The 12,194-nt window shown below is 32.9% G+C and overlaps 1 long non-coding RNA gene across 4 annotated transcripts in view; it reads left to right on the forward strand.

Annotated features, from left to right (window-relative positions):
• Window positions 1-12,194, forward strand: part of LOC137766014 (uncharacterized) — a 371,274-nt gene that overhangs the window by 255,322 nt on the left and 103,758 nt on the right. For all 4 annotated transcript variants that reach the window (XR_011074258.1, XR_011074260.1, XR_011074261.1 and 1 more), the window contains one exon: window positions 8,063-8,106. This is a non-coding gene — a long non-coding RNA (uncharacterized lncRNA). The remainder of the gene's footprint in view (window positions 1-8,062; window positions 8,107-12,194) is intronic.

Here is a 12,194-nt window from a genome sequence, read left to right on the forward strand (position 1 = left end):
TTTTAGCAAATAAATATATGTTAGGTAGTAATAAATGCTATGAAAAATGAAGCAAAACAGGACGATGGAACAGTTAGGGAGGGATGCCATTTCAGATTGGGTGGTAAGGGAAGACTTTTCTTAGCAGATCCCTGAATGAAGAGAGATAGTGAGCTATGCCCTGTTTTATTAATTTCAAGAGCTAGATAAAAAGATGACTTTGGCAAAATGGTAATGCCTATTTAATCTGGGTTGGAGATTTAGAGCCTGTTTTATAATTCTTGATAATTCTGTACATTTGTATTTTGAAGTATTAAAAAAGTCATTATATAATGTATATGTTTTTAGTCTGTGAGAGGGAGGCTGGTGTCTGCAAGGTCCTGGAAGAATCTAGGTTAGCACCAACAGTATGGTAGGAGTTTCATGTGCGACAAGCCTGGAGAAGTGGGTGGGTGCTAAACCAGCAGGCCCTTGTAGACTCTGTTGAGAATGTCGGTTTTTATTCTAAGACCAATGGGAAGACATTTAAGCCTGAGTAGGAGTAACAAGATTGGATCTATGTTTTGAAGAATTTAAGAATTTCCATTTAGTCAAGAAATTTTAAACTGGCATCTACCATTTGCTAGGTATGGGGAGAATAGTGGTGATAGGTCTTTATACTTAAAGAACTCGAAGTATAGACATAGGTGAAATTTTTGCTATCATCTGTAGATGAACTCACTGGCTAGAAAGTTTGAGATCTCCCAGTAAACTGCATGTTCTGCACCTTCAGCAACCTGCGTGTTACCATCTTTGACAAAGGTTGGGCAATCACCTTGATTTCAATGGCTTTGAGAATTGTGGTAACTCACTAATTCATTTATTGTGGAGAAAAAATTTGTTTTTGTGTAATCAAGTATCTTCCTATATGCCGTTTTACCAGTTTTCTGTTGTATCCGTGCAATGTTTATGATCCTTTTCTAAATTGGAGGCTTCAAATATTTCAAGATTAAGAAGTCCCGGGCAAAGGACATGTGAGGGGCATGTTCCTTGCTAAAACAAATATATATGTATATGTACAGCTGATTCACTTTGTTATACAGCAGAAACTAACACACCATTGTAAAGCAATTATACTCCAATAAAGATGTTTAAAAAAATCACCCTTTTGGAGTGTCATTTGAGGATTGGAACTTTACAGATTTTTCCAAAAAGGGGATTTAAAATTCAAATATCAGTGAAGAATAAACTTTTAGTATTTTGGAGGTAGGGTATGTCTTCTGTCTAAGGAACATACTCTAAGTGATTCACTACTACTGAAGACCTGGAAGAAGTGATAAAGGTAAACTCTTGATGAAAATATATGAGTATACGGAAGGATGCCAAACAATTCCAAAAATTGGTTTAAGCTCTTTTGAGCACTTGCCTCTGACTTTGGTATTTCCCAATGATTTACCTCGTTCCTCTGGTGTTTTATTATTTTCCACAAAAGTTAACTAATATACCTCTCAAGACAAATGTGGTTCGTTGTTTGCCACGGAGCTCATGTTGGTGTTAGTCAAACTTGGTCCTTGATCCATTCTCTTTAGTTGTGTACAAAACAGGGCTACCAAGTTACTCCATCATCTCAAGTGATTTACTGACTGAGGCATAAATTTATTGGCAACTAAGATTTTATCTAAGTAACTCAAATTGACACCATATAGAATAAGCTACCTTATATTCATCATAAAACAAGAGCAGTTTCTTTCTTGAACTTGGGAGACTATTAAATCTTAATCTTTGGAACATCTAAAATTCAGTTGTCATACTATGAAAAAAATAATTGTGCCCAGACTATAATATCTATAGATGAATTCTGAGGAAAAAAAATGTATAGCTAATAATGACATTTGCTTTTAAGATAATCATGGGTAATATAAACAATTAACTGAATCATACATATTTTTATGCAAATGCCAAAGCATTGGTGGAATTGCATCAAGTCTGACATATAACTTTTTATGTTGCCAAATTAGAATTGATTAAGTTGATTTGTTTGAATGTGGCCAGGGAACAAAACGAAGGGTAAAATAAGCTTATTTATGAAAGAGAGTGAGAATGCTAAAATCAGAAAATGAGGGAACTTGATTTTCAATTCTTTTATATTTGTTACTACATAGGTTCAACCTCAAGGAAAAAAAAAAACAAAAAACAGAATTGCATCTCCAGTTTGGAAAGCCTTTGCCTCACTTTTCTAATTCAAAGTTTAAAGCGGTATGATACAGTAGAAAAACAAACGGATTCAGAGTCTGCTAACTTAAGGTTTAATGCCATCTTTCTCAGTAGCAATTAGCTGAAGTTACATAAGGATCATATAACTGTTTTGTCTTCACTTTCCTGAATAACACCTACTTCATAACTTTTGTAAGAGTGGCAGTAAGTAATTAGGGAACATGCTTTAAAGAATTTTAACATATGGCAGAAACATAAAGCATTAAAGTTATTATACTAGATATTAAAGATTGAGAGAGTTGACCTTATGGTTGATGGAGCCTTGTGTTTCATCTTCAGAGGGTCAGTAAGGTGGGGCTGCAGGAATTGGGCTTTGGAGCGACAGGGACCCAGATCAAAACCCTGCCTTTGCCCCTTACAGTCTTTCCGAGGTTAGGAAGTCATTTAATCCTCTTAAGTATCCATTTCTTTATCCATAAATGGAAATAATAATTATGAGTTTTAACTAATATGTGTAAATGACCTAGGATGGTGTCCAAAGCTAAATGAAGCTCAGTAATTTCCTTTCTGGTGCATTTTCTTTAATCACTGTGTTCTTTTCAGATATTTATCTATAATATTTTTGCAATCAATTATGTGTTGCAAAAATTTGAAAAGTGTATTTGTTATCCCATTTTACAGCAAGATCACATGGTGACATGAAGGAAAATCTCAGGCCCAGACGTTTCTAATACCATAATAGCTAGGTGATAGCTGATAAGCCTCCAGGAGTCAGTGTGATTTCTTCTTTTTGTTCTTTTCCTTCCTGATCTTCCTAATCTTCCCACCTTATCTAAAATCTTAACACCAGCTCCTCACTTTCCCATTTCCCTGCTTTCTTTATCTTCATAGCATTTATAGCCATCTGTTATGTTCCATATTTATGTATAAATTAGTTTATTATTTTGGGTAGTATATAAACTCTGTGCGAACAGGAATTTATTATTTTGGATGTAACCTTCCCTTAATTAAAATTACTAATTATTTTGTATTTCCCAAAATAAAAGTTGGGATATTTTAGGAATAAAATACTGTGCATTTAATTTATTGCACAAGAAAATACATTTAAAGAGAGTGTGTATGTCCATTTAATAAATGATATTAAACTTACTTCGTCATGTATATAATAAGTATAGCTAAAAATTATGCATCCTAGAACTGTGTGATTTTTTAAATGCAGCACATTTTCCGTGCATGGAGATTTTTACTGCAGAAAGGTATCCAACATGACAATCTGACAATCTGTCATTGCGATGGCACCACTGCTTTTCCCAGATCAACTGACAAGACCTCAGCCTGGTTCTTACAGCTTACTTAAGAATACTTCTAGAGCCATCCTTGACCATGAAGTTACTGTTGGAACTATTCTTAAACCATGCTATCACCATGCAAGGAAGCTGCAGGTTTTGAAAAGTCAGGAGTGGGCTTATAATGATTTAGACCTTCTTACTGTTAGGGAGTGAAGGTGGTTATAATACTATAAAAGCACTGGGTCTTACACCCTTTTGTGAGAAGGATCTGTGAGCCATTAATTAAACCACAACTTATTGATATTATTAAAGAGACCAAACCCAAGAGACTAACAATAACCCTCACCCTACTGTGGACTTGGATTCAACGTGTAGAATTGGGTTATTCCAATTATAGTGTATAGAAGAGAAAATAAGTCGTGTAAAAGGCTAGGCAGAAACAATACATTTATTTCTTATGAACAAAAATTTATGCTTTACAAATAATGTCAGAAATTTAGTATTTTTAAATGGAGATTTATTTTTTAATCTTGTGTTATTCTTCTATGTTGACCATATAGAAGAACAGGGGTTTTCAAGTAAAAATATACTACTAGTAGACATCATATAATATGAAGAGGACCTGGAAGTGAACCTCAAAGCTCAAAATGTGAATGCTTTCATGTCCACTATTCCTAAATAATTATTATTATTAAATAATTATTATTAATTATTGTAAATATTGTAGTGTACATCTTAATTCATTTATATATCTGTAAAATAAGAAGACTTATCTAGACAATCAAAAAGCTTTTAACCCAGCTGACTTACAGGTAATACTATACTATCAAATTCTATTTTAATAAATATGTGAAGTATAATTCTCTATATGTTCATTATAAGAAGCATGCGTATTTTGTGTAAGAGGTGTAAAGTGTACACATTATAAAGTTGGTTGTTCCTATGTACTTTTTTAGAAATGCTAAGGTCTAAACTTGCTCTTCTTCAAATGCATTGAGCAACTTTCTTTGTGGAATATACATTTGTGGCATCTTATTCTAATGAAAGAACTAAACCCTTTGGGAATGAAAGCTTAGATAATATTTTATACAATATTTTAAATTCTCTTGGTTGTTCAGACTGCATTTTTCTAAAACAGGATATCTTTTAAGTGTTTTTGGTAGCATCTTTAATAAGCAGTAGTCTCCTCAGTGGAAGAGGAGAGCAGAGAACAAGAGAGTTTCTAATTAACTTTGTATTAAAAATAGTAATTTGACATTTACTTCTTAGTCCTTCTCCAACTGTCTACAAAATCTTGCCTTGCACACTATGGTAATCTTGCCTTAAATTGGCAGTGATTTGTACCATGTATGCCACTTTGAAACTTGTATTCATGTTTATTTACCATAACTCTGATATTAGAGATATTTAAAAAGCCAAAACTCTAATCTCTAGTCAAGGATATTTGAGAACATAAAATACATAATGGATTAGAAGTATGTATTTCAGTGTTTAACCATATTTGCTTGTGTACAATATAATTGTGTCCATCCACAATACTGTGTGTGTATTTATATTTATATATCTGTAAGAGTGCTGAACTATAATCATATAGCTTCTTATAGAAAAATGTAGAAACATTTTATACTTTAATGATTACTGAAATTTCAAAGACCATATTTCCTTGTAATTCCTTCTGTGACTTTATTTCTCTTAAATATGTTTGGGTTAAGTTGCTTAAACTTTGGCTCACAAAAAAAATTTTTTTTCTCAGAATTCTTTCTACATGATTTAAGCAGAACTGAAAAACTGGAGCAATAAAATCCAACAAATACATCTTATTGCTTAATAATGCTTTATCTTCTTAGGGACACTAGCTGCTTTGGCTAGATACACTTCAAACTCTCCAAATGTTTAAATTTCACATTTTGGAAACACTTTTTATTTAATGTGTTTTTTATATCCGATATAACTTTTAAACTTATGACACTCATCCTTTGACATTCTGCAAAGGAAACATGGATTAATCATTGAGTTTGTCCAGCAAGGGGAGTGGCATCTTACACTGATACTGTGAGCTTCCAGCAGGGCACACACAAGCTGTGCCTGAGATTATAGCACAAGAAAACATCCCAACAGCTATTGCATTGCTGCTTGCTCAATTCCCAGTCTCTTGAAATTCTAGGCCTTGATAGTGCAGGGGCGGACTCTATGCTTATGTAATGTTGACTTTGTTACTGCGCTTTCTGAAAACATAGAGGTCACTGTTAATAGCAATGCGAACTGGGCCAGGGGTTGCAGTCCATCTTTTGAAAGCATTTACAGGAAACGGTTTAATAAACCATTGTTATTGTTACAAAAATTATATTTTATTAAGAATCACAAATGATTGTAAATATATAAGTATTTTTTTTAAAGAAGTCTAGCTGGAAAGCAGATGATTTCATTACTGCCTACAATAATACAGATCAGCCTAGAAAGGGGAAGCATTTGTTAAAGAGCAGTGTTAGACTTTCTTTGAAAGCTGCCCAGAAAACAGATTTTATGTGAAGTAACTACTGTGCGGTTTCTCTCATACCCTGCTTGTAGTGTTAATGACTGCTTTTGTCAGCTTTGTAGCTCTTGCTTTTTTCCTTGATTTTTTTTTTTTCCTACTTTCTCTGATTTGTAAGTAGTTTAAGACTAGAACCCTGTCATTTAACTCTTTGGTACAGTGGTTCTCCGTATCCACGGGTCTGCATCCATGGATTCAACCAACCGTGGTTGGGAAAGTAGTGAAAAAAAAAAGAAAAATTCTAGAAAGTTCCAAAAAGCAAAACTTGAATTTCCTATGTAGACAACTATGTATGTAGCATTTATGTTGTATTTACAACTATTTACGTAGCATTTACATTGTGTTAGGTATTCTAATGATCTAGAGATGATTTAAAGTATACGGAAGGAGAGAAATAGGTGAGGGAGATTAAGAGGTACAGACTTCCGGATACAAAATAAATGAGTCACAGGTATAAAATGGACTGTGGGGGGAATATAGTCAATAATTATGTAATATCTTTGTGTGGTGACAGATGATAACTAGACTTATCATGGTGATCATTTTGAAATGTATAGACATATCAAATCACTTTGCTGTGTACCAGGAACTAGTGTAGTGCTGTAGGTCAATTATACTTCAAAACAGACAAGCAAACAAACTCATAGAAAAAGAGATCAGATTTATGGTTACCAGAGGTGGGGGGTTTAGGGAGGGGAAATTAGAGGAAGGCAGTCAAAAGGTCAAACTTCCAGTTATAAGATAAATAAGTACTAGGGATGTAATGTACAACCTGATAAATATAATTAACACTGCTGTGTGTTATATATGCAAGTTATTAAGAGAGTAAATCCTAAGAGTTCTCATCACAAGGAAAAAAAAATTTTTTCTATTTTTTATTTTGTGTCTATATGAAATGATGGCTGTTCACTAAACATATTGTGGAAATCATTTCATAATGTACATAAATCAAATCATTATGCTGTATACCTTAAACTTATGTAGTGCTATATGTCAATTATATCTCAGTAAACAGGAAGGAAAAATTTAAAGTATATAGGAGGATGTGTATGTGTTATATGCAAATACTGCACCATTTTATATAAGGGACTTGAGCATGCAGGGATTTGGGTATCCATGGGGAAGGGGTAGAACCAATCCCCTGTAGATACCAAGGGAGGACTGTATCTGCCTTCACGAAGGAATGGAGTTTTGAATGAGGTAGATACAATAAATGTTGATGCTATAGGTCATTTATGCAGGTAGAAGTATGAAGCTTCATCAAGAAGACGGAACTTATCCAGAGCAGAATACACAATTCCACTCCCTCTACTCCTTTCCAGTCTTGGAAGTTACAAAGAATTAAGTAACTTAATGCTGTGGGATAACAATGGGGCTGGGAGATGGAAATTCTACGCTTAGTTCTGCCATGAGCTAGCTATGGGATCTTGCTTTGTTTTGCAAAGTGAGGATGTTGGACCAGTTGATTTTTAAATTACCTCCTAGTTCTAAGATTAATTCTTTTCTAATGAAGAGCACTAGAATATCCTTACAGTAATTCCCTATGCCAGGTAATAACTCTCTTAAAACTCTGGAACCTAGGACTTGATTTCACTCCAAGCTGAAATCTTGTGATCATATCCACAAAATGGACTACAATTTTAGTACCTGTATTTTTAATGATATAAAAAGGTGTTATTAAATCTAGAAGTGTTTGTAAATTTTTTGGTTGTTTTGCTTCATTTTAGTAATATGGCATGACTTTACATTTTTCTTTTCACCTTTACCAACTGTCAATAGTAAAATTTCTAAATTGGCTAATAGTTGTGAACAACAAGAGTCTTCATCACAATGTCCACGTACTACAGACAGCAGAAAGTGCTCAATCCACATATATATTTTATTCTAATACTTGTGTGCCCTTCAGTGTTGCCAGAATCATTTGTGGATGGAACAATTGATGCCTTGCCATGGTAAATAGACTAACCCCCAGCAAACAGACCACTAACACTTAATGTTAATAATAATGCTAAAGCAATCCTGCTATTTTATTATCCTCTATGTCATCTATTTTCCATTTGTTTTTTAGGGTATCCTTGAAGGTTAATCAGAGAACCATTCACGTGCCTCAAGGTAGGGAAAAGAACCCTTTTTTTGGTTATAAAATATGTTGTATTTGTTTTAGCTATGTTTTAATACTTCACTCCCCTTGTTAGATATAGATAGAATTGATGTTGCTTATTCTGAAAACCTGAAAAATGTTATGTCTACTTACCTGTTAAACTTGAAATCATCCAACACATAGTGTTTAATCATCAGTCTGAATTTTTCTTCCATACTATTACATATTACTACAGTTTATTATGTCTTTTAGAGTTTATGTTTTACTGCAGATAGAATTTATTCATTATTTTACATTTTTATATTACCTTTTTCATAATTTTAGGGTAGTTTGACATTACCATATACTATTTCCATATATCAGGAAGATAATTATATAATATATATACTTAGGTATACTAATATATGCAATATATTCTTAGAAACTGAGATTCTCTAGCCTACCATAATTTCATAGCTTTCTTCTTATTTTCAAACTGTAATTTTTGAAGAAACAACCAAAGCAGCCATAAGTATAATTAGCTATCGTGATTCAGTAAAATAAATGTTAATTTGGAAGAATTTACTTCAGTATTAGCTTTTCTTAATAAGAGTGCCAGAAAATGTGGCCCTTTTCTTGGCTAGGATGTATGTGAAGATAAATTTAGAATTTCTAGTCTAGTAAATACTTCTCTGATAATAGCTTAATTGTAGCTATTTCAAACCAAATTGTTTAATTGTGATAAATCATATGCAAATTGTTCAGATGTAGGTCAACCTCTCACTCCTTCATTCTAGCACCTCTTTTCTAATTCAAGACAAACCGCTCAATGCCTAAAAGAGGCAGAATGGTACAGATTAAAAACATAAGACAAAAACAAAACAATAATAACATAAAAATCAATAGTGGGCTAGGAGCCACAAAGATGGCAAGGCAGGTTGCATTTATTTTACCTTAGCTGATGATCTCTTATGCTGTGTTTGTACACTATCATTTGCTCACTGTTCATGAGATTTGTGGGTGACAGATCATGGTGCCTCTAGGATGCTAAGTTTCCTCATCTGTATTTATTTTTGGTGATCTGGTTGAGTGACACAAGTGGGCCTCAGTGATGGGAAAGAATGCCTTGTGTGGCTCTGGGGAGGCCAACTGAGATATACTGCAGTTGTATAAGGTCTGGAAATCCTTTATTTTCCTAGCTGCTACATTCTAGTTCTAACCTATAGTTGCCTTTGTGATGGGTCATTGTATCACTTTCTGATGAACAGCTGAGATTTTATGAATTCTTATTTAATCATTATATGTTGTCTACTATACTTTGAAAGAAAAATTTTTATTTCCAGTTTCTAAAGCATCAAAAAATGATAAAGCGGATTCATGAGTTTGTTACATTTGCTGTCTTTTACCTCTAGGTGATTATCGCTGATACTTTTTGGTATATTGACAGAAAATAGTGAGCATTGCTGGTTATTGACAAAAAATTATTTTGGCCTTAATGCTAATAAAATTAGAAATCTGCCTTACTATAAACATAATTTTTAAAATTATTCTTCATTGGAATTTGATTTAAGAATTTGAATTTATATTTTCATATAACTTATGATTTTAACATTTTCTAACATTTGTTTTGAGTTAAATTTTTCATTCTTGAAAAATTATTGAATGAAACTACTGACTTAAAAAGTGCCAATGATTTTTCTAATTCTTAGAATGGGGAAAATAGATGGTCTATACTTTGTATTTCTTTCAATATAAATACTTTTGTTGTTTGAATTATTTAAACTAAAAACTTAGAGAATTATACTAAATAGAAAGTGATCTTTCCCTCAAAGTTAGCTACTAATAAAGTTTAGGTGTTTATTCTTCCAGATTCCTTCTTTATATACATAAACATCAATATCAATCTGTGCACATAATGCTTTCATACCATATGCATGATTCTGTGTTTTTTTAACATTTTAATTACGAAAATTTTTCTAAGTCAATATATGTTATCTATTTCATCCTTTTTAATGGCTGCATTTTAGACAACTTTTTTGATGTACCATGATTTATTTAATAGGCCCTCTAAACTTTTTTTAATAGAATTTTATAATAGAATGAAAGCAGGCCTTCCTTAATTACATTTTTGGCAGGCATACAAAAGAGTAATTCTCATTTGTATATTGAATTAGGAAGTTAAGGAGTGAAGGAAAAGTGTTACAGTAAAGAGGCATAAAAAAATATTAGGTAAGTGCACATAAATGGTCAGCGGAAAGAAAAGCTAATAATATAGATGTTCATGGAACCGTGTTTTAGGTATGTAAAAGTAAAATTCTGATTTTTTTCTCAAGGTTCACACCACATGACACACCTCCTTCCATAGCTTTCAAAGAGACATTTCCCTTCATCCTCATTCTCACCAGTCTTACATCTTTTTAACGCTTTGCGGAAAAATAGATCTCATCACACATGTTATGTCACATATAAAAATTCATCTTGCATTTATCTTTTTTTTCCCTACTTGCTGTTAACTCTTAGAGGGTAATGACTGTGGGTTACTCATATTTGAACTTAGTAGGTGCTAAATTGGATTGAAGTGTGAAAAGGGGGAGAAATCAGGTAGAAATGTTTAATCTTACCAGAAGAAGAAGGTTCCAGTATCTGCCTATTATCTCTGGAGCTCATACAGTAATAATTAATTCTTCTGGTGAATGGGATACAAAGGATATAAACACGTGATTTTTGACATATAATGAAAGTTCTTTTAAACTGAATTTTAATGATTCTTAGAGGCATTCATGCTTAAAATCAGACCTACAAGTTAAGTGTTTCAGAAAAATATTTATAAATTTATGAAAAATATTTGTATGGTACTGAGCTTATTTATACATTACCTCATATGGATCTAAAAACACTTTGTCAGCTTTAAAGTATTATACACATGTAAGACATTATTTTTATTGGTAAGACAGTAAGAAAGTTGGCTCTGTGGATTTAAAGTATGGATGGTTATTTACAAAATAGAAGTAATATATAAAAGAAGCAGTTCTTTGTGTGAATTCTGTTAGAAGAAAGGGAATATTGCTTTTAATACTTGTATATAATGCAAATTGCTACTCATGCCATTTAAATGAATCTTTGACATTATCTCAACCAGCAAAAGTAGAGTTATTAATAGTTTGAATTATGCCTGAAAGAATCTCTGATTTCACATTAGTCTGAATTCAATAGTAGTGTTAATTTAAAATATCTGAACATATGTACCAATTTCCTTTTTTTTTAACAGGAAAATGAAAAATTAGTGGGTGTAAAAGTCTCTTTTGAAACTGAATGTAATACCTACTGCATAATAGCTTTTCTCCTCATCTGACTTGCAGAAGTCACTAGCCCCAAACTCTGGTTTTACATACATTTTACTGGACAAATCAGGAAGGAGGAAAGGATCTTGGTCAGTCTTCTAAATACATTTTTGAGCTTGTTTTGTTGACCTTTGCTTGACCAGAGCTTGAACCTTAGTATTTCAGATGTATATTTTTGCATTGTCTTTGTTCTCAAAGCTCTCCCAGTCATTGTTATCTATTTGGCCAGGGTTGTAAATTCAAGTATTTTTAGGACCCATGAATATAACAAAAGTGGGTATAACAGGCCAGTATTGTACAATAGGGAGTGGTGTGGACTGAGGAACAGATGATCACATGCTCAACATCCAGGGGCTGCTTCTGCTCATTGCAGTCAAATATTCTAGCTAACTGTATGTTCCAGTAGCCATAACTTCTAAAGGTAAAGGGAATTAAATATTGGAATTTCTATGTGAAATCTCACAGTTTTTGAATATGGGCTCAGATTTTAAATGTTGGGGAAAAAAAGAAAACCATGTAAAGCAATCATGACATGCCTTAGATAAGCAATTCGCTACCTTTGCATAGATACCCTGTAAATACTTGCTCAGTCAATGATTGAATTATAAATCTCTATAAGATATAGGGAAATTAAAGAGCACTCTAACCCTTGTTCTCCCATGTCCATTGGAAATTTCATATAATACTTTAAGGAGGGTCATAGCCTTTAGCAACAAATATGGAGACCTACCAGATAAGCCTTTTCAGTCTATCTCTGGATTCCAGAAAGGGGAAAGCAA

Source organism: Eschrichtius robustus, chromosome 6 (assembly GCF_028021215.1).
Source record: "Eschrichtius robustus isolate mEscRob2 chromosome 6, mEscRob2.pri, whole genome shotgun sequence".
Lineage (NCBI taxonomy): Eukaryota > Metazoa > Chordata > Mammalia > Artiodactyla > Eschrichtiidae > Eschrichtius > Eschrichtius robustus.